The 13,894-nt window shown below is 44.0% G+C and overlaps 1 protein-coding gene across 1 annotated transcript in view; it reads right to left on the minus strand.

Annotated features, from left to right (window-relative positions):
- The window catches only part of ARHGAP15 (Rho GTPase activating protein 15), a 779,285-nt gene extending 769,116 nt beyond the window's left edge, over nt 1–10,169 (minus strand). Inside the window, exons 1-2 of the mRNA XM_044304411.1 lie at nt 10,026–10,169; nt 6,613–6,816 (exon numbers count right to left, since the gene is read on the minus strand). The gene's annotated coding sequence lies outside the window, so the exon portion shown is untranslated. The remainder of the gene's footprint in view (nt 1–6,612; nt 6,817–10,025) is intronic.
- Between the last annotated feature and the right edge of the window lie 3,725 nt (nt 10,170–13,894).

The following is a 13,894-nucleotide window of genomic DNA, read 5'->3' on the forward strand; positions in this document are numbered from 1 at the left end:
TCCTTGAATTGGCCCTCTCGCCAAGCCCGCTTGAAGAGGGACATGAGGAGAACTTGTGCACTGATTCCCAAACTTTTGAGCATCCACAGTCAGAAAAAGGCGGTGGGGAACGGCAATTAGTGTTTCACGAGGTGGATGATAATGAGACACAGTTGCCAATAAGTCAACCGCAATTAGTGTCTCAAGAGGTTAATGATGGGGATGAGACACAGTTGTCAATAAGTGAGGTTCTTGTTAGGTCAATAAGTCAGGAGGATGACCAGAGTGAGGAAGTGGAAGAGGAGGTGGTGGACGATGAAATCACTGACCCAGCCTGGGAAGGTGGCAATCCGAGCGAGGACAGCAGTACAAAGGAGGAGAGATGCACAACACCGCAACAGGCTGGAAGTGACAGTGGGGTGGCAAAAGGGAGAAGGCGGGCCACACCAAACAGGCCCGTGTGTTACATGCTGGCTAATCCCCTGTCCAAGATGTAGGCCTGGATGCCTCCCATCCTGCACCTGGACCTTCGCAAGCACCATCAGCTAGCACATCCACTTCTGTGTCCCAGCGCAGTGTACAGATGTCCCTATCCCAGGGGCAAATACCCAGCCACCCACCAACAGGCCATAGCACTAAATGTGGACCTTTCCAAATTGCTGACCCTGGAAATGTTGCCATTTAGGCTTGTGGACACAGAGGCTTTCCGCAGCCTGATGGCGGTAGCTGTCCGTTATGCAGTCCCCAGCCGCCACTATTTTTCCCGGTGTTCTGTCCCCACCTTACACCCCATGTGTCCCATAACATCACCCATTCTCTGACCAATGCAGTTATTGGGTAGGTCCACTTAATAACTGAAACATGGAGAAGTGCTTTTGGCCAGGAACGCTACATTTCCCTGATGGCACACTGGGTGAACGTTGTGGAGGCCGGGAGAGAGTCGTACCCTGGGATGGCACAGGTGCTAACGATGCCAAAGATTGCGGGCCCTACTTCCATCACGATTTCTGCCACCACCTACATTAGTGATTAGCATTCTGGGCTGCGATGTAGGAGGTTGTGAGTTTGTATCCCGCCAGAAACTTTTCAGAAATAGAGGCTAAATTAGATTTAAATACATGCTCGCCCAACACAACAGCAGACGCTTACCCCTAATGTTTTAGATGGTCAGATCAGCAGCAGGCCCTCGCCCCTAATGTTTTAAAGGGTCACCAGGAGTCCCTTGCTCCTAATGCTTTTGAGGGTCACTAGCAGGCCATCAATCATAATTTTTCATGGGTGTGTATGATGCTCTCCTTTATGTGTAACAAAGGGTGTATTGGAGTGCCGGTTCCTTGTAATTTTTGGCAGCCCTTTCACTTAGTGCATAGGCTTTATAAGTGTAGGAGTCCCACTACATGAACAATTGTACCACAATGTGAATGAGCCCCTCCTTTATGTGATATACAGGTTGTATCGGAGTGCCTCTTCCTTGTAATTTTTGGCACTTGCACTTTATATACAATTAAATATACAGGAAAGAATGTTTCCTAACAATTTTTCCTCTAAAATCGATTTTATCTTCGGTTTTGTGCGTATTATTGTCAGTCTGTAAAAGTGGTGTACTATTCGGACAACATCGTTCCCAGGAGCGACCTGGGAGTCCAAGATGCATCCAGACATCCTCCCCATGCTGTTCCCGAACCATTTCAGTGGTGTTTCCATCAATTTCTGACCTTTTCCTGTGAACCAGACACCCTCCCTTCTTCAGAGCAGTGGGTACCTGGTTTAATGCTTGCGTTCTCCAATTGACTTCCATTGTGCTCTGGTGCTCGGTAGAGCACCCGGGCATCCCAATGTGTTCTACTCGAGCACCTAAGCACTTTGGTGCTCTATCAACTCTACACATATTCCATGGAATTAATCTAAGTGTACATTATATCCAATACCATTTGGTCAAGTCGATTAATTAGGAGATATTTTTTATGTATTTGTATATATCTCAAGCCTTTCAATTGAGGATATCTGAGTACTGAGGACATTGTTTTACCATAAATTAAAGGGAACCTGTCATCAACTTTATGATGCCCATACTAACAGCAGCTTAAAGTAGAGACAGGTGAGTTGATTTCAGCGGTCTGTCATTTAAAAGTTAAAAGTAAGTGGTTGCCGAGAACCAACATCACAATCATTGCAGACTGGGCCTGGAAAGAGTCATGGCCACCTGTGAAGAGTCATGGTCATGAATTCCTGCTCTCCCTGCCCTCCTGCTGATGACTGACAGTCTTCTACCTAGTTTTCTCCCTTTCTAGGAGAGAACTGCCAATCATCAGCAGATGGGAGGGAGAGCAGGAGATTAGGAATAACCAGGACTCTTCTCAGGTAGATTTGACTCTTTTCCAGGCCTGGGCTGCAATGATTATGTTGCTGGTTCTCGGCAACCACTGACTTTTAGCTGATGATTGACACACCGCTGACATCAGCATTTCTGTCACTATTTTATGCTGCCCTCAGTGAGGTCACCATAAAGCTGATGACAGGCTCTCTTTAACTGCTTTATTCATATATACAAATATCATTCAAAAACATCAATTGGAAACATCAAACTCAGATCATTGGAATACCTGATTTAATAACAGTGAAATAATCAATGAAATCATGATGAACAGATAAATATGTAAATCATTGAAATAATTGATCCAACAGTGATTGGTATTGCAATAAAGATGAACTGATATTGAGTTTTATTTATTTATTTTTCTACATGTTTCCATAAATCATGTTTCAACTATCATCCTCAATTAATTATGTGTAAATAAAAAGTTACACGAACTGCATGTTTTACTCATAATTAAATTAATTATGAAGTAGGAAAAAGACCATGTATACATACAGTATATATTTATCTTCTTTTTTCAAACCCTCAATTTCAATGATATAGGTTGTTAATTGCCAGTTAGGATCATTTTGGCACCTGCCAATATTTCTAATTTATATATTCTATTGTTGTTTTAATCATTTTTATTTTAATTTTATTTTAATGTGTTGATATTGTGTGTTTATGTATTGTGGGGATACCCAATAAAAACTTTGATTCATAGTACAGTTCCGGGTGAGAGAATGCGTGTTCATACAATATTTATAATTTTTTCTGGAGTGGATGTAGGAAATCATGGTGGATGAGCCACTAAACATACTGTAAATACTGATTACTAAATATTCCTGCCTGCCCCCATCCCAGCTTTGTGCTTGTTTCTAGCATTGGGCGAATTAAAGTTAAACAAATTGACTTTGATCTGAATTTCAGGAAAAATTTGCTTCGCCATGATTAAGAATTTCCTGTCGCTTCTTAATAACTAATACATTTTTCCTGACATGGTGGTAAAAAAAATTACATACTCACCTCGTCCATTTGCTCACAGAGAGGCTGTCATGGCCATCTTGATTGAAGAAAACGTGCCAAATCTTACGTATGCTGATGTGCGATGTCACCACATTAGCGCGCTGGTGGGGTGTAGTGACATCATCAGTGATGACGTCACTGCGCCCAGCCAGCGTGATGACTCAGTGACATCATCATGTCAGCGTATGGCCCAATTGACGTATTTTCTTTAATCAAGATGGCCGTGACAGCCACTCCGTGATCAAATGGATAAGATGAGTGTATGTATTTTTGTTTTGTTTTAATCCCTGATTAACCCCCTGATAGTCTGAATGTGAATGTCAGCGTTGAAAGCGGCATCTGAGGGGTTCAATGACAGCGGGGGGGCACGATCACCGTTCCGCGTCAATGAGCCCGCTCCATACAATGGAATGCGAAGCACTTAGTCACAAATCTAAGTTCAGTGAATTTGCCAAATAAAACTTTTCAAAGCTTTGCTCATTACTACTTGTTTCTAACACAATTGCATAGGTCGCCTGAGAAACATTTTACCAGTGGTTTCTCCATAGTAAATAGTTGGGAATCACATAATTATAGATTCTATCATAAAAGCAACAAGTTAGCAAATCCATATAATGATGGGGTCGGGGGGGAGAAGGCTGTAGTAATAAGGGGTACTGAGGTAGCAGTCTTACCCAACCCTGGTGCCTGAGAAGCCCTGCAGCCCCATTGCCACATAAGACTTCAGCAGTGAGGAGAAGAGCCCAATAAAGATTTTGCATTGGGTTCTATGAGCTTCAAATTGGGGAAAATTGGGGAAATTCATTTTAAAGTGAAAAGGCGAATAGTAGTGTTGCCCATTGCCAGACAATCGGTACAGCATTTTCATCTTTTTCCCAAGGCCGGATGGAAAGTAAAGCAATGACTGATCGGTTGCTCTGAGCAGTTTCTACAGTATTCCAGATTCTCTTGTGTGACGCACTGGAATTCCATGAAATGTAGATCAGTACGTAAAATAAATGTATATGAACACATCATCGTACCTCATATCTCTGACCCCAATTTTTGTATTTTTCAAAGCAAAAAAAATAAATAAAATATTCTGGGGCTGCCTGGCGCGTTTACACAGCTCCATCTGTGCATATAACAGTGCCATTACAAAACCCAACATACCCAGCTGAACATCCTTCCTTACACGCATGAGTAAACTTTGTTAATTTCCTTCCTGAATTATTTATTCTCAGTGTCGTTCCCTTGTAGCGTTCAGAGTACAGTACAAAAAAAGTATCACTGAGGGTCACTGAGCCCAGATGCCAAGCTGTTCGCCAGCCTGTAATGTAGTGGTGCCATGTGCAGAGGTCTCTTTTTAGTAACTTACATCTAGAGATATTATTATTATTATTATTCATTTTTAATAAACATCTGCATTATTTAAAGGGGTTATCCAGAAATGCAAAAAAAAAAAAAACAGGCGGGTACTTTTTTTTTTTTTTTAGCAATTTTCCTGGTCTTGGCACATTTTTAAAATCCTAATCAAAACCTATAAATCACAAGGATGGAGGTGACAACTTTTCCAGAGGAGGGGTCTCCTGTACTGAACCTTCGTCTATTAGCCAGAGAAGGAATTGGCTAAATGGAGTATCTGTCACTCTGGTGGATGCGTCTTGTCCCGGTGTTATATGGACAGCCCATTCATTTTACTGAGGACCGTGTAATACTTCATTTGCCCTGTGGTGGCGCTGCAGAAAATTGAAACACTGACTGCTGATATCCTTCTTATTTTACAGCTCATCGATGGGAATCTCATTATTGTCCTAAGATTTTTCTAATAAAAACTAATTTTCCAAGTGAAAAAAAACAAACAAAAAACCTTTTAATATAATCATACCGTGTTTCTCCGAAAATAAGACAGGGTCTTATATATTTTTTTCTCTCCGAAAAAAGGGTTAGGGCTTATTATCGGGGTAGGGCTTATTTTGGGTCCATGAACAACAATCACACATTAATGCTTGGACAAAAAATCTAGATTTATTCAAATACAGTATAATCACAGTGGGTGGCACAGTACTATGGTATGATACTGGTACAGTACTCTGGCCGGCCAGGCCACACTTCTTTTTGGTACCATACGTACACTGCCCCTGAGCCCCTAGGCAGCAATGTGTACGGTACATTACCAGGGAGATCCGGCGCGAGAGATGACAGGGTGCTGATTGGTGGAGCCGGAGGAGGGAGAAGGACTCGCTCACCACCAATCTGCACCTCCAGCTCCAGGCAGAAGAGACGAGAAGGACATCCTCCTGCTGCCTCATTCAGCTATGGTAGGGGTAAGTTAGAACGTGCGGGCTGGCGGCAGTACAGGGTAGAGAAGCCGCCCAGTCCGCCCAGAGATGTTACCGTTCGGTACCGTAGATGGAAGCGCGGCTGCCGGCATAATTTTGCAATGATTGAAGCGATGTATGCGCAGGCTAGCGGCTTCACTGAAGGCTAAGTGTTGGCAGCCTTTGCTGCTGTACTGTAACGCCTGCCCGCCTCCGATCAGCTAGGATTGCGCCGATGTCCTGCCCGCCCGCCCTGGCAGCTCAGGAGCCATTAGTGAGCGCTCCTGAGCTGCTGAATCCATAAATATAAAATTCATCTAGGGCTTATATTTAAGCCCTACTCCCAAAACCCTGCAACATAGGGCTAGGTCTTATTTTCGGGGTAGGTCTTATTTTCGGGGAAACACGGTAGTGCCCAAGTGCATTTCCACATTTCATTTTTAACACTGAGATATTGCGACACCATGCATCGCTTTGTCCTCACCTCGTTTCTGGATATACTGTTTATGAGTTAACTCTTTATTCTCTATGGAGGAAATTTGTATTCCTGTTACCAAGTCTCTTATGATTTATCCTGGCAGCAGAGACATATGACACCAATGCAAAATCTCTGAAACCCCCGTGCCCTTTAAAGGTGTTGGTAAGGCTCTGGAAGACGTCTGGTACCATCAAAAGGTCTATATGGCACTTTTTCCTCTTTTGCGCAACCTTTTGAGGTGAGCAGCCAAATTTTTTCCTGAATGTTTCTGTAAATGGCATTTAGGGGGTGCCCGATGGAACATATATGGGGAAGGGGGTCATTTTGTGTCTTAACGTTCTTTAATTTATTCTGTTAAATTTATATCTTTTCAAAGTAATTTTCGTGCAATACATAGTTATCACAAGACAGGACTACCAACTAATTATATACTTTACCATTCCTTCTAAGAAAACACATTAGTATCCAAGTACCTTGATGTCCGTCTTTGATGGGATTGACCTTGGAGGTTTCCAGGATTTTTCCTTGCTAATGATATTTACATAAAATTTTCTTCCAGATATGTCTTCATATACTTCCCACTGGTCCAGAACCTGGACAGGGGGGCCTGTAGGACTCGGAGGCTCCAGGATGATATCTTTCAGCGTCTGCTATAATATCCAGGTAGTTTATCAATGCTGGAAAACAAACATTCAGAGTCAAATAGGGGCTGTCCCTCCCCCGCCCCCCAGACACGTCTGTTTTAGTAACAACTTACATTCCCTATGTGATAACAATTCTGGAACTTCTATTCTTACAACTCTATGTTGTGCTGTTCTAGTATTCCTTCTAGAGGGTATTGCCAGCAGTCTGCAATGAAGGTCCAGATGGATGACACCAGTTGGGGGTGTGTCCCTACACAGTCTGACATTGGCAGCACTGATTGGATAGTGTCAGCCTGTGCAGGGACACACCCCCAACTGGCAACACCCAGCTGGACCTTCATTGCAGACTGCTGGCAATTCATTCATAAACTACTTGCAGGAGTATTAGAGGAATGGCACAACATAGAGTGATAGCAATAGATGCTCCAGAATTGTTACTAAAGTCATGTTGGAAAAGGTGACGGGTGTGATCCAAGATACTCGAAAGGAACACTTTAGATAAAGTCTTACATAGTTATTTCTAGAGGAGAGGTATGAAGAAGGCAGGGCCGTCTTTACCAAGGGGCAAAAGGGGCAGCTGCCCCGGGCCCAGTTGCTCCTGGGGGGCCCAAGGCAGCTGCCTCTTGAGCCCTGCTAGCCACTGCCCCAGGTGTCAGGCTGTCAGCTACACAGGGGGTGCTGCCATGCCATGCCTGCCAGCACTGAGTCCCAGGCATCGTACTGTGTTAGAGCTGTGAATGTGATCTAGGACCTTAGATGACATCATCACCATGTGACCAGTAACCTATTACTGGTCACATGGCTATGAGGTCATCACAGGTCCTACCAGGAGTGTTGCAGAAGTTAACTGTGGAGCTTTTTTGTGTGAAGATTATATCAGAAAAAGGTGACAGGGTCTGTTATGTTAATATACTGTAAACTACTGTATAGTGGGGTGCTGTATACTGTGTGGGGGACTGTATACTGTGGGGGGCCTGCATACTCTGTGGTGCTGTATACTATAGGGTGCTATACTGCATACTGTGGGGTGCTGGGGTGCACTGTAACACTAGGGTGAGCCGAGCCCTGGTCTCCTTCCTGCAAAGCGGTGCCCAGCCTGAGCCCAGCTGCCCAGAGCACTGATCATGAGCCGCTGGAGTCTTCAGAACTGGAAGTATTTAGAGTCATTCACTGGACTCTACCAGATGTGTGGATTTTGTGTGTGTGTGTTGTGGTGGAGGGCGTGATTGCATGCTAAGGTGTGGGAAGGCGGGATCCAGGGGGCCCAAGTAAATTTTTGCCTGGGTCCAATCAATATTAAAGACGGCCCTGGAAGAAGGCATTCCTAGAGCACCAAAAACAAAAGTCATACACTGCCCCCTTGTGCTGGATATTAGGGGGGCACCAACAAGGCTGTATCTTTTCCATGGCTATGGTATTTAGATACAGGGCAAGGACAGCAAACTGCCCCTTTGCCCTGAATGAAGGAGAGCAGGGTTTGAAAAATATACAATATATTTCATGAGACAATCCCTTAAACTAATTAAATTAATATTTCACACCTGGACCTAGTATTGAGGGAAGCAAAGCATTTGAAGCAGAATTTGGTCCAAAGTTTACGTAGTTACGAATTAGGTTTTCCTAAAATGGCGGCTGCACACTATTACAAAGTCAAAGTAAGAAGCCCGGGAACACGAGATCATCCATATTGCTGTGCAATTTGCAGGTAGCCATCCCCTATCATGTCACAGCCCTATATTTTGCTGCATCCGTCCCGTTATGCCACAAAACATATCTGTATGGTTTCCGTATGCTATCTGTTTTTTGCGGATCGCAAATGGAAACAGGAAGTTTGCCATCATTTCTGTAATGTACTGTAATGTTTTCAAACATTAAACACATGGGCAAAGTGGGCATGGATCCGCAAAATACGGATGACATACGGATGTATTCCGTATGCATTCTGTATTTTTTCTGACCCATTGACTTGAATGGAGCCACAGACCGTTATTTGCGGACAATAATAGGACATGCACTACTTTTTTGCGGAACGGCCAAGCAAATGCAAACTGAGTCATTAACGTTGTTTTTGTGGACCCATTGAAACGAATGGGTCCGCTTACGATCCACCCCAAAAAATGGAAAGAAAATACGTTCGTGTGCATGAGCCCTTATTGAGGGATCCACATGGGGTTATGACCATCCCTGTTGTGTATCCCTCGGTTTTATTGCTTTGAGGAAGGTTTTTCCACCTAAATGCTGTGCACCATCTCTGGTACCATCACACAGGAGGACAGGGGCTGCTGCATACAAGCTCCGGCTCCCCCGATCCCCGATCCATTTCCACCCGTCGCAGACATTAGTGCCGGCGGCCACGGCACCCGCTGCACCTGCCATTTTTAAATTTCCGGCCGCCAAATTTACTAGGGTTAACTTCCAAGCCTTCACACTGACATTGGGCCACTAAGTGGGAAGAATATGATTAGGCAGAGTGGCGCGGTATACCTGGTTTATAGAAATTCATGAGAAATTCATTCGTGATGAATCAATTTTCTTGGCGAACTTCGGCAAGCTGCCAAATCAAATTTTTCAAAACTTCCCTCATCTCTAACTGGACCAGTCATATAAGCATCAGGGTCCGAGGGGCAGGTGTCCAACCCTTCTACTAAATGCTCGTGTAGATGGCTATTTATTCATTAGGGGTGGTAATAATGTACATTTTTCCTAATTGCCAGTTGCTGTAGCTGAGATCATCAGAGCAGAATTACAGAAGCAAATTACTAATCCAGGAAACACGCATTGGAATATTGCACAATATTGCCTACTCAGAAATTAAAAGTTCACAGCATGACTTGTCAAATGTACAGGGCCGAGTTTGATATTTGACTAAACTCCTCAGGCTATCACAGTGTACGATCTGTAAATTTACATAGGACTGCAAGTATACCTAATAACCATGCAAATTTAAATTGCAGACTGAACAGAAGTAGCAGTGGTGGCTATGAGCTCTTCCATTTGTGAGTGAGGATGGGTCAGTATGTACTGTAGGTTTACCCGCCCTCCATGGTAAAATGTCTTGGCACTCAAATCATGAGTTGTGCTTAATGATAAACTCACTCAACTACCCTGACAATTTCAGCTCCACTACATAAGCAATGGCTCCCAAATAACAGAAAGTTGTAGAATGAATATCAAAGACCATGCATAAAATATACAACATATAATATGATGCCATACTACATGTCTGCTGCGTATTCACTTACCCCGGGACGCCGATCGCCTTTTTTTCAGTGTAATATAAGTGAAAAATGAGCGGTTTTAACGTGACAGAGGAAATCGCACTGATCACATGTACAAAACAATCAAGAGGAATCTCTAACTGCTACTGATAGCAATGAAGGCTCTACTGTAAGAGGGTGAGATGCAAACACAACCACTTCCTGCTCTCTCTGTGCTTCACGTATTTCACTTCCACTTTATCTGCCTTGGGAGAAGAAGAAGTTTTCGCCATGCTGCCGGCTGTAATCTAAGCGTTAGCTGCCATATTATACGTCGTGTTCACACTGTGTTTGGTATCATGTTCTCTGGGTGTTTTGTGAGACCCATCATGCAAGTTGCTTCCTTACTGGAAGAATGCAGGATAAGCTTTATCTGATAAGCATATCCTCATACCCTACAGATATAGCACGGTTTGTGCGCTTTACGGCTGCTGCACTGAATGGGAGCTGCAGTACCTCAAACCTGGGGGTATCTGCAATTGTACATAGTTATGTATTCTAATTAGAGATGAGCGAATCACATCCCACAAAGTGGAATTCAATATGAATTTAAAAAATAATTATATTCGCCTAGAAGCCGAATTTCCTCGTGCTTCGTGTCAGTGAATCGATTTAACCTGAAATAGTATAAAAAACTAAAAATTTCAAACTTACCTCCTCCATTTGCTCGTGACAGGCCGCCAGCCTCCATCTTGCTTGAAGATCTTGGCCAAAATACCATGTGGCGCGAGATTACATAATCACGCCAGCCGGCGTAATGACGTCATACAAGATGGCGGCGGCCGTCCCGTTCCAAGCAAATAGAGGCGGTAAGTTAGATGTTTTTTTTTTTTATTGTTCATTTTACACTCAGATGCTGCAATCATGTATGAGGGGTACAATGACGGGGGGCGGCCCTATCTCAGCTCCCTGTCATTGCACCTTGCTACTTACAAAACAATTTGCTTCCTAACGAAGTAATTCGTCACGAAGAGAAAACATGTTGTAAAATTCGGCGAATCAGCCAAATCAAACTTTTAAGAAATTCGCTCATCTCTAATTATTTTGGCTGTGCATTAGTGTTGGGCGAGCATGCTCAGCAGAACACTTTTTTACTCGAGCCGAACACCGCGTGTGCTCGAGCGCAATGTTCGAGTCTCCTCCCCACACGTTTGTTGTCTAAACGTGCGCGGAGGTACTGGCACTCACTGTAATGCTGTGGCCATGTTGGTTACTGGCATTACAGTGATTGGCTGGCTGGTACGAGTCATCGGGTGCTATATAGCACCCGATGACACGTGGTTCGGCTCAGTCTTAGGCCTCATGCACACGACCGTTTTTTTTTAAGGTCCGCAAAAACGGGGTCCGTAGGTCCGTGATCCGTGACTGTTTTTTCGTCCGTGGGTCTTCCTTGTTTTTTGGAGGATCCACGGAAATGAAAAATGAAAAAAAAATCTAAGTCAAGTTTGCCATTGAAATGACAGGAAAAAACGGACACGGATCACGGACACGGATCACAGACGCGGATGACAATCTTGTGTGCATCCGTGATTTTTCACGGACCCATTGACTTAAATGGGTCCGTGAACCGTTGGCCGTGAAAAAAATAGGACAGGTCATATTTTTTTCACGGCCAGGAAACACGGATCACGGATGCGGCTGCCAAATGGTGCATTTTCCGATTTTTCCACGGACCCATTGAAAGTCAATGGGTCTGCGAAAAAAAAACGGAAAATGCCACAACGGCCACGGATGCACACAACGGTCGTGTGCATGAGGCCTTAGTCAGGGAGAGCTGCAGCAGAAGGGACAGACAGTGTAGGGACAGGAATTGGTTTGTTTTTTAGGCACGGTTTACTGATGAAAGGTGTTAGAGACCCAAAAGTCCTTTTAAGGACTATTGTTTGATCTGACAGCAATATATATTATTAGTGCCATCTGCGCTAAATTGCGTTCAATTGTTTGGCCGCTGCTGACAGTGATACAACCTCTGCTACATCTGTTGTGTTACATTTGTGCTATGAAATTCAGCGCAACTGTTTGGCCGCTGGTGACAGCAACATTACTTGTGCTACATTTCCAGTATAACGTTAGCGCATTCGAAATATCAGTAACATTAAGTGTCATTTTTTCTCTGCTGGTGGCAACGACATTACCTGTGCTACATCTCCTGTATAACGTTTGCCCATAATAAATATCTAGTGACATTCTGTGTAATTTATTTGCGCATACACTTACAAAACCTGCGCTACTTTACGTGTGACATACTTGCAAACATATATACCATTTAATATGCTGAAAGCAAGGAGTAAGGGACGGGGAAGTGGCTGTGCTGCTGATGGTGCACGCAGAGGCTTTGGCCCTGTGCGCGACAAAACTGTGTCTGCTGCCAGAGCACAAGAAACCTACTCATCCACGATACCTAGCTTCATGTCCCAGATTGCAGGGCGGCGCAGGACACCACACTTGACGTCACACCAGTGAAACCAGGTGGTCGGATGGATTGCAGCAGATAATGCTTCCAGTCGGTTAAGCACCACCCTATCTTCCACAAAGTCCAGTCTCAGTAACTAAGAGTCTGGTCAACAGAATCCCCACCCTGATCCTCCTTCCTCCCACCATGGAGACTCTTGGCAAACAAGTGATCCCACACTTGGATATTCCGAGGAGCTCTTTTCATCACCATTCCTTGATTTGGCCCTCCTGTCAAACTCGCTTGAAGAGGTACATGCGGAGATATTGTGCACTGATTCCCAAACTCTTGAGCATCCACAGTCAGAAAAAGATGATGGTGGGGAACGGCAATTAGTGTTTCACGAGGTGGATGATTATGATGAGACACAGTTGCCAATAAGTCAACTGCAATTAGTGTCTCAAGAGGTTCATGATGAGGATGAGACACAGTTGTCAATAAGTGAGGTTGTTGTTAGGTCAACAAGTCACAAGGATGACCAGAGTGAGGAAGTGGAAGAGGAGGAGGTGGACGATGAAATCACTGACCCAACCTGGGAAGGTGGCAAGCTGAGCGAGGACAGCAGTACAAAGGGGGAGGGATCCGGAGCACCGCAACAGGCTGGAAGAGGCAGTGGAGTGGCAAAAGGGAGAAGGCGGGCCTCACCAAACTAGCCCATAACTTAGACCAGAGCCCCCCATTTTCGGCAATCTCCCTTGCCAAGGGTTAGGTGTTCCGCAGTCTGGCGCTTTTTTGAGGAAAGTGAGGATGATAAAAGAATTGTTATTTGCAACCTGTGCCATACCAAAATGCGCAGGGGCGTGAACACTAGCAACCTCACCACCACCAGCATATCTGCCACATAGCATCAAAGCACCCTAATAGGTGGGCCGAATGCCTGGGTCCACAATTGTAGCTGGCCAGTCCTAGGTTTCTAATATAGCTTATATTTTTATGCAGCTAAACCAGCCAATAACATTAATATAGTTCCTATGTTTGAGTGTTAAAGACAAAAGCAGTTATTTACAGGGACTTTATGTTTGGATGACATACAACTGTTATATTTTGTGTTTAAAGAAGCAAAAAAGATAATGTGCCTTTAATATTCATTATATAATGTAAGGTAAGCTCAATGACACAGCAGACACAACAGAAAGCATAGAGTTAAACTGTTATTGCTAAGCAGGAGTCTTGACCAATCCTAGCTAGCCTCACACAGCCCAGGAATTTTGACCAATTACAGCCAGTCTCACACAAAGCTTGTGTGTCGAATCATTACACCAGAGGAGAGAAACTGAACAGACATTCACTCCACTAAGAGCTGTGTTTTATGGAAGCAGAGAGGCCAAAATAGGTATTTAAAACAGTTATATAATGTTCCTACTGTTGATATAGTGATTAGAACTGTATACTGAACTGGTTA

Source organism: Bufo gargarizans, chromosome 8, assembly GCF_014858855.1.
Source record: "Bufo gargarizans isolate SCDJY-AF-19 chromosome 8, ASM1485885v1, whole genome shotgun sequence".
Taxonomy (NCBI): Eukaryota; Metazoa; Chordata; class Amphibia; order Anura; family Bufonidae; genus Bufo; species Bufo gargarizans.